The sequence below is a fragment of the Carcharodon carcharias genome, chromosome 11, assembly GCF_017639515.1.
Source record: "Carcharodon carcharias isolate sCarCar2 chromosome 11, sCarCar2.pri, whole genome shotgun sequence".
In the NCBI taxonomy this organism is placed as follows: Eukaryota; Metazoa; Chordata; class Chondrichthyes; order Lamniformes; family Lamnidae; genus Carcharodon; species Carcharodon carcharias.
Window position 1 is genome coordinate 92245769 of NC_054477.1, and position 17439 is coordinate 92263207.

The 17439-nt window shown below is 43.9% G+C and overlaps 1 protein-coding gene across 1 annotated transcript in view; it reads right to left on the minus strand.

Moving 5' to 3' along the window:
* Positions 1 to 6200: 6200 nt before the first annotated feature.
* slc36a4 (solute carrier family 36 member 4) overlaps positions 6201 to 17439 on the minus strand; it is a 450045-nt gene continuing 438806 nt past the window's right edge. The window contains exons 11-12 of the transcript XR_005944434.1: positions 13555 to 13851; positions 6201 to 6891 (exon numbers count right to left, since the gene is read on the minus strand). The gene's annotated coding sequence lies outside the window, so the exon portion shown is untranslated. The remainder of the gene's footprint in view (positions 6892 to 13554; positions 13852 to 17439) is intronic.

Below are 17439 nucleotides of genomic sequence, written 5' to 3' on the forward strand. Positions count from 1 at the left end.
ATTACTCTATGTACTCATGTATACCCATGTACTCTAACATTGTCCCATTATTAAAAAAGGGAGGAAAGGATAGATCAGGAAATTACAGGCCAGTCAGTCTAACCTCGGTGGTGGGGAAGTTACTAGAAAGAATTCTAAGGGACAGAATATATCTGCAGTTGGAGAGACACAGATTAATCAGGGATAGTCAGCATGGATTTGTTATGGGAAGGTCGTGTTTGACAAATTTGATTGAATATTTTGAGGAGGTAACCAGGAGTGTTGATGAGAGTAATGCATCTGATGTGGTCTACATGGACTTTAGCAAGGCTTTTGATAAAGTCCCTCATGGAAGACTGGTCAAGAAAGTAAAAGCCCTTGGGATCCAAGGCAAAGTGGCACATTGGATCCAAAGTTGGCTGAGAGGCAGGAAGCAAAGGGCAATGGTAGAGGGATGTTTCTATGACTGGAAGTCTGTTTCCAGTGGGGTTCCGCAGGGCTCGGTGCTGAGGCCCTTGCTGTTTGTGGCACATATAAATGATTTGGACTTAAATGTAGGGGGTATAATCAAAAAGTTTGCGGATGACATGAAAATTGGTAGGGTGGTAAATAGTGAGGAGGATAGCTGTAAACTGCAGGAGGATATCAATGGACTGGTGCGGTGGGCAGAGCAGTGACGAATGGAATTCAACCCAGAAAAGTGTGAGGTAATGCACTTGGGGAGGGCTAACAAGGCAAGGGATTACACTATGAATAGTAGGACCATAGAAAGTGCTGAAAATCAGAGGGACCTTGGTGTGCATATCCACAAATCCCTGAAGGTAGCAGAGCAGGTAGATAAGGTGGTTAAGAAGGCATATGGGATACTTGCCTTTATTAGCTGAGGCACAGAATAAAAGAGCAGGGAGGTTATCCCGGAGCTGTATAAAATGCTGGTTAGGCCACAACTGGAGTACAGCGTGCAGTTCTGGTCACCAATTTATAGGAAGGATGCGATTGCGTTGCAGAGGGTGCAGAGGAGATTTACCAGGGTGTTGCCTAGGCTGGAGGGTCTGAGCTATGAGGAAAGATTGGATAGGCTGAGGTTGTTTTCCTTGGGGCAGCGAAGGTTGAGAGGGGACCTGAGGGGGTATAAGATTATGAGGGGCATAGATAGGATGGATAGGAAGGCACTTTTTCCATTAATTGAGGGGTCAATAACCAGGGGGCACAGATTTAAGGTAAGAGGTAGAAGGCTAAGAGGGGTGTTCAGAAGAAATCTTTTCACCCAGAGAGTGGTGGGAGTTTGGAACTCACTGCCTGAAAGTGTAGTTGAGTCAGAAACCCTTGTAACATGTAAGAAGTATTTAGGTATTCACTTGCATTGCCATAGCCTCCAGGGCTACGGGCCAAGCACTAGAAAATGGGATTAGTATAGTCGGATCTTTGTTGACTGGCACTGACACGATGGGCCGAATGGCCTCCTTCTGTGCTATAAACACCTTTGCGTCTATGACTCATCGCATGGTGGTGGGCGTGCTTCATTGCCACTGGCAAACATGTGAAAAATTCAGTTTTATTTAATCTTCTTTTGAATTGTGCTGCTTAGTGGCTCTAAATAATCTTTTGTCAGGATTACTGAAAAAAATTAACAGTCTTTTTTACATCAGTCAGGAAATTGATGTGCTGAATTTACTGACGTCACTAAAATATACACAGTCACATCACATAACTAATCAGACCTGTAAAAGAGCTCAGGCATGAGGAACTTGTTTATTCAAGTCAGTGCAGTGGAGAGTGGATATTGACACTTTCTGGAGAAGAAATTCAAGCCAGTAGACAAATTGTATAAAATACTTTTGGGCATCTAGAATAAGTGAGTTAAAACTCAGATTTAATCATTCACAGAAGATTTCGCATGGCAATATCTGAATTCCTCAATTGTATAAAAGTCTTGCAACCTTTATAAGTCCTGCATTCAGCATAAGTCTATGACACTGGTATCTTCTATGTTAAATTGGTTTTGATTTCATTATAAAATAATGAAACTTTAATATTTCATAGTGCAATGGAGTACTTATATTCTATATTGTGAAGATCAGAAAATAAAAAGTTTTTTGGCCATTTCAGATTTGCATCTATAAATAAATGGAACTCTGTGGGGGCCAGGGAAAAACAGCTACAGCGAAAATGGGGATCTGTTGCGTTTTAGTTTTCTTATTACTTAGGCGTGTAGAAACTTCAGCTGCCACTAACTAATAGTTGATGTCTCTGGAGAGAGCAATATGGGCCTGAATTATCCCTGCTAGTGTCTAAACTCTGCCATTAGGCTCAGAGTGGAGGTGTCAGAACCCCATTCTGGGCTGAATATTACCAGAACTGAAAGAGTAAGGTAGGAAGCTGTGGGGGTGTTGGTGGTGGAGAGGGCTGAAGAACAGGATGCACCCACCCAGGAGTGGCAGGAAAGATGAAGGGTGGAGTTACCTCTATAATCCTTCGGAACATCAACTTAGTTTGGTTAGAAGCTAATTAAGCTGAACTTGCATGCTACTGGATGTAATGATATGGGGAGTTCTGTTTTTAATGAAGGGCATATGAGAATCACAGCCTTCAGAACTCTAATCGGTTAAGGGTGGCAGCAACGAAGCGAGGCCATTTTCAAAGTCGATGTTGGCTCGAAGGGAATGAGTGCTGAGCAGAAGTCAGCCACTGGCGAGAGCACTCGAAAGGTGGGAGCTGCAACAGGTTGAGGTCCTACAAGGGTGTGAAGTGGGTTGGTTGAGGTGGGTGACCTGCAAGGGACACAAAGGGGCAGTGGCACATTTTTAAAAAGATATAACTTAGGAAAGGTTCCTGGAGAGGTCAACTGCAAGGATAACGCATGAAAAGAGGAGAGGCCACCTGGTATGGGACTGTTCCACCCAGTCTTCATGGCCTCAGTGAGGAGGAGGAGCAGCGCAGAGGGAGGAGGGACTAGGAAGAGTGGCTCTGGAGCAGCCACAGCAGGAACAGTAAGGGGGCCAGTCTCTTCATTGACACACCGGAGAACCGCGCAGAGGCAACACCAACTGCCAGGGCGACCCTCACTGATCTTTGCACCATTCTGAAGCACAGGCTGAGACCCATGGGGTTTGGTGGACCTGCAAAGTGCATGCCCTTGAAGATCCTGAAGACTTCTGTGGCTCTCAGCTTCTGCGCATCCAGATCTTTTCAGGAATCCATGGGGGCCATGTGTGGTATCTCCCAGGCAGTGACCCATGGCTACATGAAGGAGGTGACCAATGCCTTGTTCAAGAGGTCCAGCAACTATGTACACTACCAGACCAACCCAGATAGTCAGGTGGAGAGGTCTATCAGCTGCAGTACCAATGCTGGATTTCCCCGGGGTGCAGTGTGTCATCAACTGCAGGTACGTGGCCATTGAGGCTCCCACGGACCAGCCAGCAGCCTTTATCAACAGGAAGGCTTTTCGTTCATCAATGTTCAACTGGTCTGCAACCACCCAAAGTAGATACTTCAAGTGGTGCACTGTTGCCAGGAAGCAGGCAAGGCACCTACGTACTTTACAAAAACAGAAACAGAAATACCTGGAAAAACTCAGCAGGTCTGGCAGCATCAGCAGAGGAGAGCACAATTGTCTTTTCGAGTCCTCATGACCCTTCAACAGAACTGTTCTGTTGAAGGGTCATGAGGACTGAAACGTCAACTGTGCTCTCCTCCGCCGATGCTGCCAGACCAGCTGAGTTTTTCCAGGTATGTCTGTTTCTGTTTTTGTTTTGGATTTCCAGTATCTGCAGTTTTTTGTTTATTTATGCCTACGTACTTTGACAGTGCAAGGTGCCACAGCTGTTGCGGCCCCAACTGAACACCTTCAGGGATGGATTCTCAGGGACAAGGCTACCCTTGAAGTTATGGTTACTCACGCCTGTGAGGAACTCCCATACTGCAGCAGAGGAGATACAATGTCTGCCTGTGTACACCTGACCGACCATCAAGTAGGTAATTGGGCTGCCGAAGGTGAGATTTAGATACCTCGACCAATTCATTGGAGCCATTCAGAATGCCCCAGTGAGGGTCTCATGTATCTTTGTGGTCTGCTGTGCTTTGCACAGTCTTACACTGCAGGGTGGGTTTGGCAGGGGCAGTGTGGCTTTGCTTAATGAGGACATCATTGATCACCACTCCTTATCCAATGAGGACAGAATGAGGAGCCCCCTTCACTGGAGGTGAGGGGCACTGAGAGATGTCCACAGGAGGCTCAAGCCAATCATATGCATACCCGCTTCTTGTGACTGTGATGTACTTTCAATTTCAGTGCAATAAAAACTTGCCTTAATGGGAACTTGCCTCCTTCATCTCATACTCCATCACCCAGCACACAGATTTACCACACACACTGCCAAGGTTGGGGGGCTGACAAAGCATGGCCTGCTAGAAGCTCATTATGGGAGAAAGAGTGTTTTTCACATCTGATAAGGCAGTGGAAAATGCATGGAAGACCAACAAACAGTGAGTGTGACGTTAGTTTATTGGTGCTACTATCTCAGGGCTTAATATGTGCAAATTCTTAACACTCATGAACACCAAGTGCATCTAGGCACACTTCTTAATGTACTTGTGTGTGCTCCTATGAGGTGCGACACCTATGCTTGCAGCTGTAGTGAAGACAGGCTGCTGATTAGGCTGCCTGTGACCTCGGCTGACCTTGGTGGCTGTCCTCTAACTGAGGCCTGGTGGGTCATTGCAGGTACAGGAGCTGGGGTCATTGGTAGGTGGGCTAATGAATTACTGTCCATACTCAGAGGAGGAGAAGGACTTGTTGGACACTCCAGGCACCATTCCCCTGTAGTTTTGCCACTGCTACGTGGACAAGGTAATGGTTTGCAGGTCTGTGTGCATCTCCGGGATCCACTGTGTGGCCTTCTGAATCTGGCTCTCCATGTGGGTCACCAACCTCTTGGTGGAAAAAGCCATGCACGTGTATGCCTGAGACTTGACAGTACTCATGGCCTAGATGGACTTCTCCATTCATGCATGGGTGGATATAACCTCCAGCAGTTCCGCCAGATGTTCCCTTACCTCTCACTGCAACGTCATCAACCTAGTGTTCAGCATGGGCCTGACCTCCCATCAGTGGCCTCGGTCGTCACAGCCTCCGTCAACTGCTCAGATGCATCTGTGATGTGCTCACCAGTTTGCGACCCTGAATCTAATGGGGGGGCACATACCCACTTATGTGGCAGTATCTGTGCTGATGGAGGATATGAGGGAATGACGGAGCTTCTGTACTTTCTGAGGCTTCCTCCTCCTTCTCAGAGGTGTACTGTAGGCCCGCAGTCTCTGCAGCTGATGGTCCTTCAGGAAGACCAAGACTGGTATGAGAGAACATAAACATTTAGGGGTTAACTGCTTCACATCTCCTCATCCTTACCATGCCTGAGGTGGAGCTCCATTTGTCCAGTGGTGCATACATGAACCTGTTGTCTCATTACTCTCTTCGGTTGACATGCCTGTCTCGATATTTGCAATTGTGCAGTCACTCTATGATCTAGCCAGTTCCTGGGCCACCTCCTCTGTCAAATGTCTGGAATGCATCCACCAGACTTAGCATGTTCCTTGTTATTGTGGACCCGTTTCTCCTGCAAACAGGAGGAACACCTTTTGTTTTCCCATGGAGAACTGTACGATGATTATGCAGGTGACAACCCTTTGGCCCATGATGTTGGATCCTGGATGCCTCCTCCATACATCCACTCTCAAGGGACACTGTGGGGGTCAGCAAAGATGGTTGACCATCGCCAAGATGCTGCCATGCATCCCAATGGTTCTGCTGCAGCCATACCACCTTGTCATCGCCTGGGTGGTCATTCCCTGCCTGTCTTACACACCATCCTGCGTTGCCACATACAAGGCCAAGAGAGGAGAACAGTATGGAGGACTCACCCTGGTGGAGCTATAGAAGTTGCTTACAAGTCTGTGATACTGCATCTAAGATAAGACGTGGCCCTGTGGCCACTGACCTCTGCTGCAATCTCCACCTGGGCTTCCTCAGTCAGAAGGGAAGGTCTCTTCTTGTTGTCCCTTGGGAAAGGGATGTCCACCTTGTTCGTGCAGCTTGAAGGAAAACCCGCAGAGAGGGAGACAAGCAGCCCTTAAAGATTCATTTAGCCATTGGAAATGAAGGTTTGCATAGACTTGACACATCCGACACAGAAGACCAAATGATTCCAAAAAGAATTAGATAACTTTGGAAAACCATCTCAGAGTTTATTTGAATTTCCATAACCGTCGTCTGGGGTTCATGTCACACCATCAGCAGTCTAATGAATCGCTGAAAAAAGAGACATATCGAAGCTTTTCATCTTGCACTCATTAGGACGCTTCATAAGAATACCAATATAAGGGAAAAACAACAATTGGTACTATATCAAAAGAGAATGCTGATTGGTTGGCACTCTGCCAATCACTCAGAATTCTCTTCTTGTTTTCCCCTTGTGTTAGTGTTCTTGCAGTGTTCTAATGAATGCAAGATGAAAAGCTGCAACACGTCTCTTTATTGAGCAACACTCAAGTTCTATACTACAAAAAGCCTAAGGAATTCTTTGATCTTTTTATCAGTTGATGCAGAGAAAAGGGTGCCTACTACAACTTTTCAGAAGCAGAGCTGGCAGACAGAATCACTGAATTGGTGAGTGCCTCTACTCCAAAGGATGTATTTCAAAAAATATCTGCTGGACAAACCCAAAAGCTACTGCATTGATGAGTTACTCAAAGACAGATGAAAATATGAGGTGACTATTGCAGGCCAACAAAGCTCATAGGTTTTATGTGCAGCCCCAAACATTGACACAGTGACTAGAATACCCCAAACCAGGGAAGACATTTGAAACAAAAACAGAAAATGCTGGAAAGATTCAGCAGGTCTAACAGCACCTGTGGAGGGAAAAAAACAAAGAGTTAACATTTTGAGTCATTTTGACCTTTCTTCAGAGCTAAAGACAAGTAAAAAAATGTAATGAAATTTATACTGTGCAAGGGGGTGGAGATGGTAATGCTGGATAGAAGGCCAATGATAGGTGGAGGCAAAGGAGAGATTGCCAGAGATGTGATGGACAGAAGGACAAAGGGGTGTTAATGATAGTGGTACTGGCTAAATGGGGTGCTGATGGTGGCATTAAGGTCAGAAAGCAGAATGTGATAATAGTTGGACAAGGGTAAGCACTCTGGAAAGAACAACATGAACAAGTGACAGATGGCCCTTGTGGGCGTGGGGTGGGGGGAGGGGAAAAAAGGTGGTGGGAAAAAAGTTGAAAATGGGATAAAAGGTGGAGATAAAACAATGAATAAAAATGAAAATAAAAATAAGTGGATAAAATTTTTTTTAAAAATAAATAAATAAATAAAAATTAAGAAATGGAAAAGAATATTGAAAAAAGGGAATAAAAATGGTGGGTGATGGAGGTGAGAGTTCATGGTCTGAAGTTGTTGAACTCAATGTTAAGTCCGGAAGGCTATAAAGTGCCTAATCGGAAGATGAGGTGCTGTTCCTCCAGTTTGCATTGGACTTCACTGGAACATTGCAGCAGGCCAAGGATGGACATGTGGGTATGAGAGCAGGATGGTGTGTTGAAATGGCAAGCGACAGAAAGGTCTGTGTCATGCTTGCGAACAGACCGAAGGTGTTCCACAAAGCGTCCAACCAATCTGCGTTTGGTCTCTCCAATGTGAAGGAGGCCGCATTGAGAGCAGCAATTACAGTAGACTAAATTGAAGGAGGTGTAAGTGAAGCACTGCTTCACCTGAAAGGAGTGTTTGGGCCCTTGGACGGTGAGGAGGGAGGAGGTAATGGGACAAGTGTTTCACCTTCTGCAATTGCATGGGAAAGTGTGCGGTGTTGGGGCTGATGGAGGAGTGGACAAGGATGTCCTGAGGGAACAGTCCTTACGGAATGCTGACTGGAGCGGGGGGGTGGGGGGGATGAAGGGAAGGTGTGTATAGTGTTGGCATCATGCTGGAGTTGGCGGAAATGACGGAGGATGATCCTTTGAATGTGGACGCTGGTGTGGTGAAAAGTGCGGACAACGGGAACCCTGTCATGGTTCTGAGAGGGAGAGGAAGGTGTGAGGGCAGAGGCACAGGAGATGGGGTTGGACACATTTGAGGGCCCTGTCAACTACAATGGGTGGGAAACCTTGTTTAAGGAAAAAGGAGGACATGTCAGATGCGCCGTTTTGGAAAGTGGCACCATCAGAGGTGAAGGAATTGAGAGAATGGCATGGAGTCCTAACAGGAAGCAGGGTGTGAGGATCTGTAGTCCATGTAGCTGTGGTAGTCGGTGGGCTTGTAGTGAATATTGGTAGACAGTCTATCACTAGAAATTGAGACAGAGAGGTCAAGGAAGACGTTTGAAAGGTGGCATGTGAAAGGTGCCCAGCATTTCATGATCTCTGCACCACATGTGGCAAAGAGGATCACTGGCAGTGGCAACACAGAAGAGCAAAAGTTAAAGGATCTATGAAAAGTCATGTAAAGCTGAAGCAGACTGCAAACAGGCAATATCTTCGAGGAGCAACAAAGATCGTATCAGATCCTGTAAGAAAAACATACACGAGCTGAAGGACAAAATTGACAACAACAATGATGATCAAGATGCTGTGAGGTGCAGTGAGCACACATTCCACACCTTCCATATAACAGGACACATAGGTGCCATTACATAGTTAGAAGTATTTGCCACAATTCAGATCATCTGTCTTCAGAAAGTCAGTAAACATTTGCTCTTGGCAAGAACTGATACAGGCACAAGTGCCAATATATTTCCTTTGAGAATTCTCCAAGCAATTTTCCTGCAGAAGTAGAAGGCCATGAGGAAACCCACTTCTATGAAGCTTTCATAAGAACATAAGAAATAGGAGCAGGAGTAGGCCATTCAGCCCCCTCAAGCCTGCCCCACCATTCAATAAGATCTGATCTGCCCCAGGTCTCAATTCCTCTTCTGTGCCAGCTCCTCATGGTCTTCAACTCGCCATTATTTCAAAAACCTATCTACTTCCTCTTTAAATACTTTCAGTGATCTAGCCTCCACAACTCTCTGGGGTAGACAATTCCAGACATTCGATACCCTCTGAGAGAAGAAATTCCTTCGTATCTCAGTTTTAAATAAGTGTCCCCTTATTCTGCAACTATGGCCCTTAGTTTGAGGTTCCCCCATTAGTGGAAACATCTTCTCAACATCTATCCTGTCAAGTCCCCTCAGAATCTTGGACGTTTCATTAAGATCACCTTCATTTTATAAACTCTAATGAATAAAAACCTAACCTGTTAGCCATTCTTGATAAGCCAACCCCTTCAACCCAGGAATCAGCCTAGTGAATCTCTTTTGAACTGCCTCCAATGCCCGTATATCCTTTCTTAAATACGGGGACCAAAACTATACACAGTACTCCAGGTGTGACCTCACCAACACCATGTACAGTTGTAAAAAGACTTGCCTATTTTTAAACTCTAACCCCCTAGCAATACAGGCCAAGATTCCATTTGCCTTCTTAATTACTTGCTGCACCTGCATGCTAACTTTTTGTTTTTCATGCACAAAAACACCCAAATGCTGCACTTTTTTGGAGTCTCTCTCCATTTAAATAATAGTCTGCCATTTGATTCTTCCTACCAAATTGCATGACCTCACACTTTCCTACAGTAAACTCCATCTGACAAGTTTTTGCCCACTCACTCAACATATCTATATCCCCTTGCAGATTCTTATGTCCTCATCACAACATGCCCACCCCTCCACCTATTTTTGTATCATCAGCAAATTTGAATACATTACACTCTGCCCCCTCCTCCAAGTCATTAATACAGATAGTAAATAATTGAGGCCCTAGGACTGATCCTTGTGGCACTCCACTAGTTACGCCTTTCCAACCTGAAAAGCCCCATTAATCCTGACTCTCTGTCTTCTGTGTGTTAACCAATACTCAATCCATGCTAATACATTACCGCCAATACCATGAGCTCCTATCTTGTGCAATAACCTTTTATGTGGCACCTTATCAAATGCCTTCTGGAATACACTATACACTACATCTACCAGATTCCCTTTATCAACTCTGCTTGTTATATCCTCAAAGAATTCTAGCAAATTTGTCAAACATGATTTCCCTTTCACAAAACCATGTTGACTCTGTTTGATTGCATTAAGCTTTTCTAAATGTCCTGCTATTTCTGCCTTAGTAGTGGACTCTAGCATTTTCCCAATGACTGATGTTAAGCTGACTGGCCTATAGTTTCCTGTTTTTTGTCTCCCTCCCTTCTTGAATAGGGGCATCACATTAGCGGCTTTCCAATACGCTGGGACCCTCCCGGAATCCAGTGAGTTCTGGAATATTTCGAACAATGCCCCCACCATCTCTGCAGCCACTTCCTTTAAAACCCTTGGATGCAGGCCATCAGGTCCTGGCGACTCACCTGCCTTTAATCCCATTAGTTTGTCAAATACTTTGTCCTTTGTGATAGAGACTGTTACAAGATCTTTCCTTCCATTAGTTCCTTGCTTATCTGATATCTTTGGGATGTTTATTGTGTCCTCCATCGTGAAGACCAATGCAAAATATTGGTTTAAATTATCTGCCATTTCCCTGTTCCCCATTATCAATTCCCCAGTCGCATCCTCCAAGGGTCCCACATTCACTTTAGCCACTCTCTTTTTTTTATATACCCGTAGAAGCTCTTGCTGTTTGTTTTTATATTCCTTGCCAACTTACTTTCATTATCAATTTTCTCCCTTTTTATTAGCTTTTTAGTCATCCACTGCTGGTTCTTGAAAAAATCACAATCTTCTGGCCTACCACTAGTTTTCGCCTTAGTTTTTGATTGGATATTCTGCATGACCACCGTTGTTAACCATGGGTGGTTCAACCTTCTCTTCAAGTCCTTTTTTTTAACCAGGATAAATTTTTGCTGAGCATTATGATATATCTGTTAAATGTCTGCCACTGATCATCCACTGGCCTTCCCCTTAAGTTTATTTTCCCAGCCCAATTTAGACAACTGTTTCTTCATACCTCTGTAATAACCCTTATTTAAATTGAGGACACTAGTTTGAGACCTGAGTTGCTTGACCTCAAACTGAATTTGAAATTCTACCATGTTGTGATCACTACCCATAAAGGATCCTTAGCCATGATATCTTTTATTAATCCTATGTCATTACACATTACTAGATCTAAAATGGCCTGTTCCCAGGTAGGTTCTGTAATGTATTGCTCTAAGAAACAATCCCTGATGCACTCTACAAATTCGTCTTCCATGTTACCCCTGCCAATCTGATTTGTCCAGTCAATATGCAGAGTAAAATCACCCATGACAATTGTAGTGCCTTTCTTACACGCCTCCCTTATTTCCCAATTTATACTTTGTCCTACAGTGAGGCAACTCTCCGGGGGCCTATAGATGACTCCCATCCGTGACTTCTTCTCCTTGCTATTCCTTTTTTCCACCTGAACTGATTCCACATCACGATCTATTGCACCTATATCACTATTCACCATCACACTGATACCTTCCTTTATTAACAAAACTACCCCATCTCCTTTTCCTTTTTGTCTATTTTTCCGGAATGCCGAATACCCTTGAATATTGAGTTCCCAGTCTTCGTCACCCTGCAACCGCATCTCTGAAATAGCTGTCAAGTCATATTCACTTACATCTGTTTGTGCCATCAACTCATCTTGTTACAAATGCTGCGTACATTCAGATAAACAGCCTTAAGCTTTGACTTTTTACCATTATTACTCATTCTGATTCTAATTTCTACTGCACTCTTCTACTTATATTTTGTTACACTTTGATTATCGTTCAACTCTTCACTACCCCACACTTCTGTTCTCTCACTTCTTTTTGAATTTTTAATCTTCCCTTCAATTGAACCCTCCCCCCTACTACTTAGTTTAAAGTCCTATCTACAACGCTAGTTATACAATTCGCCAGGACACTGGTCCCAGCATGGTTCAAAAAGCCTGTCCCAATGGACCAGCTCTCTCCTTCCCTAATACCAGTGCCAATGCCCCATAAATCAAAACCCATTTCTCCCACAGCAATTTTTGAGCCACGTATTTACCTCTCTAAGTTTATTTAACCTATGACAATTTGCATGTGGCTCAGGTAGTAATCCAAAGATTAATACTTTTGTGGTTCTGCTTTTTAATTTAGTCCCAAGATGCTCATAGTCCCTCAGCAGATCCTCTTCCCTAGTCCTACCTATATCGTTGGTACTTACCTGGACCATGACAAGTGGTTCCTTCCCCTCCCGCTCCCAGTTCCTCTCCAGCCCAGAAGAGATGTCCTTAACTTTGGCATCAGATGGGCAATACAGCCTTCGGGACTCCCTGCCTTTGCTGCAGAGAACAGTATCCATTCCTTTAGCTATGCTGTCCCCTATTACTGCTACATGGCCAGCATTTGACAGTCAGCATGCAGGGTCAGGCCCAACACACCGGCGCATAAAATGATGCGTGATGATGTCAGGTGTGTGTCCTGATGTCATTGCGACGTTTAGTTTGGCGGGTGCGCACCAGAGTCGGCTGCACACCCGCCGATAATTGATAGGTCTATAAAGGCCATTAATGAAGTAATTAGTGTCAAGTTTACGCTGCCCATCCAACCTTACGGTTGGCAGACAGGCGAAAAGGCCAAGCAGCCTTTACACTTTTTAGGAAACCTCAACCTAAAGCTTTTACAAATTAAATAAAAAGTTTCCTAAAAAATAAAAACATGTCCCATCTCATGTGACACAGTCACATGAGGGAACATGTTTAATTAAATTTTTATTGATTTTATTGATTGATTTCAAAAGTGCTTCAATCTCCCTGAGGCAGCATCCGCGAAAGAGCACTGGACCCGACTCTCCCTCATCTCCTCACCCTCACAGCTAGCGCTGGCTAGCGCTCACATATTACACTGGGTGGTCTTTAACTGGTGCCAGCCCGAGCCTGCCCGACACAGGAAAAATTCAGGCCCATTTCTCTTCTCTCCCCCCACTTCAATGATGCTGTGTACCATGGTGCTATGATCAGTTCACTCATCCCCCCTACAGTCTGTGCCCTCGTCAACACCGGGAGCAAGAACCTCATATCTATTGAGCAAGGGCACTGGCTAAGGCACCTCCAAAGCTAAATTCTGGATCCCCATACCTGCTTCATTCGCAGTCACACCCCCCTGTCCCTGACATGGACCAAATTTGATGTAATTAATCTAAGGTGTGTGACAGTCTCCTGAAAGAGTGTCCAGGTAATTCTCCCCCTCCCTGATGTGTCACAGTGCCTGCAGCTCAGGCTCCAGCACATCAACTCTGAGCTGAAGTTCCTCAAACAGCCAACACTTGCTGCGGATATGTTCACCATGGATCACAGTGGCGTCCACATAGCCCACATACTGTGCAACACATTGCCTGCCCAACCATCGCTATTCTATTTAATTAATTAATTTGGGTGCTAAATATTTTCAAAGTGAATTTCTTAACTGTACTCTTCAGCTGCAATAACATCTCCTGATTTAAACCACTTGACCAATCAAAAGAGACACGGAAGAGATACCCACCAATCATCTATCTGTTTTCCTTTGACATCACACTTCGGCTCCGTCAGGTAGAAACAAGTTGAAGGGGCTCTCTGCTGCCGGTTTTTATCTCCCGCCACTGCTGCCCTTCTCATGCAGGTCCGCCCTCCGTGTACCAGCCCTCCCTCTCTGCCGCCGGTTCTTATTTCCCACTGCCGCTGTCCTTCTCACGCAGGTCCACTCTCCTCTAGGTGCTGCTGACTGCCTGTCCCCGGGTCCTCCGCTCACACTCTCCTCCAATATAATGGCTCAGTAACTTCATGCTCAGGATCTTCCGTGCTAAAATGTAAATACAACCAGTTTATCCTGGTGTCACAGATATTCTAAGCGGTTGAAATGAAAGGCCCAGCAATTGCAGGTCTACCTACACATCGAGATCTCACATTGGTACCCATCCACAGAATCAGCCAGATACCGCAAGGCAAATCAGCATTAGAAGGTACACACATCACTTCAGTTAGTGATCTGACATTGCAATACCCTGAGTGTTTTGATAGAATTGGCAGTTTTCAGGGAGATGCAATGTTACACTTGAGAGAGGATGCCGTACCATTGATTGATTCACCACACAAGTGCAGCATCCACAAGCAGGCCAAGTTGAAGGTTGAACTGAAAAAAATGGAAATGGATGGGATAATTCAGAAGGTTCAAGAACATATGGATTGGTGCAGTTCAATCACGTGCTGTCAAGAAGGAGGGGTCACTCCAAATCTGCCTCAGTCCGAAACGTTTCAACAAAGCTCGAAAGCATTGTCCACATAAAAACCCTACCTTGGAAGTGCTCAATCCAAAACTCATGGAACCAAAGTTATTTTAAAGAAAAAAATCACGCAACATGGCTATTGATTGGTACATCTGGTGGGTAAGTCCCAGGATCTGACTATGCATTGTACCCCATTTCGACATCCGGTAATTGTATGTTACATCAAGCACAATTATAGCACACACTCACATAAGTGCTATTTTCAGTTTTTTTGGGGCACAAAGGGAGATAATCTCAGATAACAGTCATCAATTTACTGCCATTAAGGGCCATGTCTGAGAAGTGAGGAATAGATCACACTACTTCTTCTTCACATTACCCCAGATTTAACAGCATAGCTGAAAGAATGATTTGTGCAGTGAAATTTTTAATTCTAAAGTGCAGAAAGACCAAACAACATCTACATATTCCAATGCTCCATCTTAGGGCAACATCCCTAAGTGCAACCATTCCTTCAATGTGGAACTCATGTTTAGCAGACCAGTGTGAACAAATCTACCTAGTTTTAATCAATCAACTCTGTCAGAAGCCAGTGAAGAACTTTTGGAAAAGTATGGAAGGATGAACGATGTGCCTGACAGGAATGCAGGTGAAGAGTTGCTAAGATTATTAGGGACAACAGGTTTAAATTCAGCATCCTATGGAAGGTACATGGCAACCAGCCGGAGATGAGGTCATATGAGGTTCAACACATCAAATGGTGCAATGATGAGAAGGAGGACAAATCGGAGAAATACCAAATCCTCAACCACTGTCTAACTCCATTGCACCTAGGGCAAGATCTAAGGCAAAATCCAAAGCAACATCCAAGTGTGACACTCCCACAGACCATTGTAAGAAAATTCAACAACCTTAAGATAACATTACAGTAACTAAGTCAGGTGTATAAGTAGACCATCATTATGCATCAGAGCCTTAAATGTCTATGAGTTTCTTAGCTCATAACTCTGTAATATGAAAATAAACATTTTCATGTATTGTAAGTAGCTATGGTTATTTGCGTAATCAGCAGATTTAGCTACCATCCATTCAGTCCCTTCATCCAAATCATTGATATAGATTGTAAGTAGTTGAAAGCCCAGCACTGATGCATGTGGCACTCTACTAGTAACAGCTTGCCAACCAGAAAAAAGATACATTTATCCCTACTTACTGTTCCCATTAACTAACCAATCCTCTATCGATGCTAATATGTTATCCACTACACCATGAGCTCTCAATTTGTACGTTTTGAACCTTTTGATGTAGCACCTTGTTGAATGCCTTTTGGAAATCCAAGTAAACCATGTCTATAGGAGTTCCCCTTTATCTACATTGCTTGTTACTTCCTCAAAGAACTCTCATAAATTATTCAAACACAATTTCCTTTTCACAAAACCATGTTGACTCTGCTTGGTTATATTATGATTTTCTAAATGTCCTGCTATTACTTCCTAAATAATGGATTTTAGCAATTTCCCTATGACAGACATTAGGCTAAATGGCCTATAATTTCTTGCTTTCTGTCTCCCTACTTTCTTGAATAGAGGTGTTACATTTGTGATTTTCTAATCCACTGGAACCTTTCCAGAATCTAGGGAATTTTGAAAGATCACAACCAATGCAGCCACTTCTTTTAAGCCCCTAGGATGAAAGCCATCAAGTCTAGGGGCCTGGTCAACCATTAATTCTAATAGTTTTCCCAGTATCTTTACCCTAGTGATTGTGATTGTTGGAAGTCCGTCCCTCCCCTTTACCTCCTCATTTTCAAGTATTCTTAGTATGGTTTTTGTGTCTTCTTCAGTGGAGACAGACACAAAACACCTGTTCAATGTTTCTGCCCATTTCCTTGTTTCCCATTATTAATTTTCCAGTTTCATCTTCTAAGGGACCAGCACTACACTTTAGTTACTCTTATCCTTTTTAAATACTTGTTGAAACTCTTAGTATATGATTTTATATTTCTAACTAGCTCTCTCATACTCTAATTTCTCCCTCTTGCTTATTTTTTAAAAAATTCTTTGCTGATTTCTAAAATCTTTCCAATCTTCTGAGGTGCAACCAATCTTCATGATATTATGGTTTTTTTATATCAATTTGACTTTCTTAGTTAGGCATGAATGGTGCCTCCTTCTCCTAGAGTCTTTCTTTCTCAATGGAATACACCTTTGCTGTGAGTTATGGAGTATCTCCTTAAATGTCTACCATTGTTTCTCTACAGTCCTACCTTTTAACCAGTTCACTTTGTCCAGCTCTCTCCTCATATCCTTGTAATTGCTTTCATTTAAGTTTATGATAATAGTTTAGACCAACACTTCTCACCTTTCTCTCCCTCAAACTGAATGTGAAATTCAGTCATAGTTTGATCACTGCTACCTAGAGGCTCCTTTACTATAAGGTCATTAATTAAACCTGCCACATTGTACGTTGCTATGTCTCGAAAGGCCTGCTCTCTGGTTGGCTCTAGAACGTGCTGCTCTAAGAAATTGTCCCAAAAACACACTAATAACTAATTTTCCAAGCTACCTTTGCCAACCTGATTTGTCCAATCTATGTGTAGATTAAAATCACCCATGATTTTAATCAAAATCACCTGCACTTTTTTTAAAAGCCATGATTATTTCTTCCTCTTGTACCCTGGCCTACACTATGGCAAGGATTTTACCGCCCTGTTGTGGTCTATCTCCGCCTGGCGGAGAACCACTTAGATCTCCATTCAGTTCAGCAGAAGCATAATATCCTACCAGGCAGGAAGGGCTGTAAAATCCTGGCCTATATTTTTTTATTCTTTCACAGATTGTGAGCGTCGTTGTCTAGGCCAGTATTTATTGCCTATCCCTAAATGCCCTTGAGAAGTTGGTGGTGAGCCGCCTTCTTGAACTGCTGCAGCCCATGTGGTACAGATACACCTACAGTACTGTTAGGAAAGGAGTTCCACGATTTTGACCCAGTGACAGTGATATAGTACCAAGTCAGGATGGTGTGTGGCTTGGAGGGAAACTTGAAGGTGGTAGTGTTCCAAAGCATCTGCTGCCCTTGTCCTTCTTGGTGATAGATGTTGCGGGTTTGGAAGGTGCTATTGAAGGAGTCTTGGTAAGTTGCTATAGTGCATCTTATAGATGGTA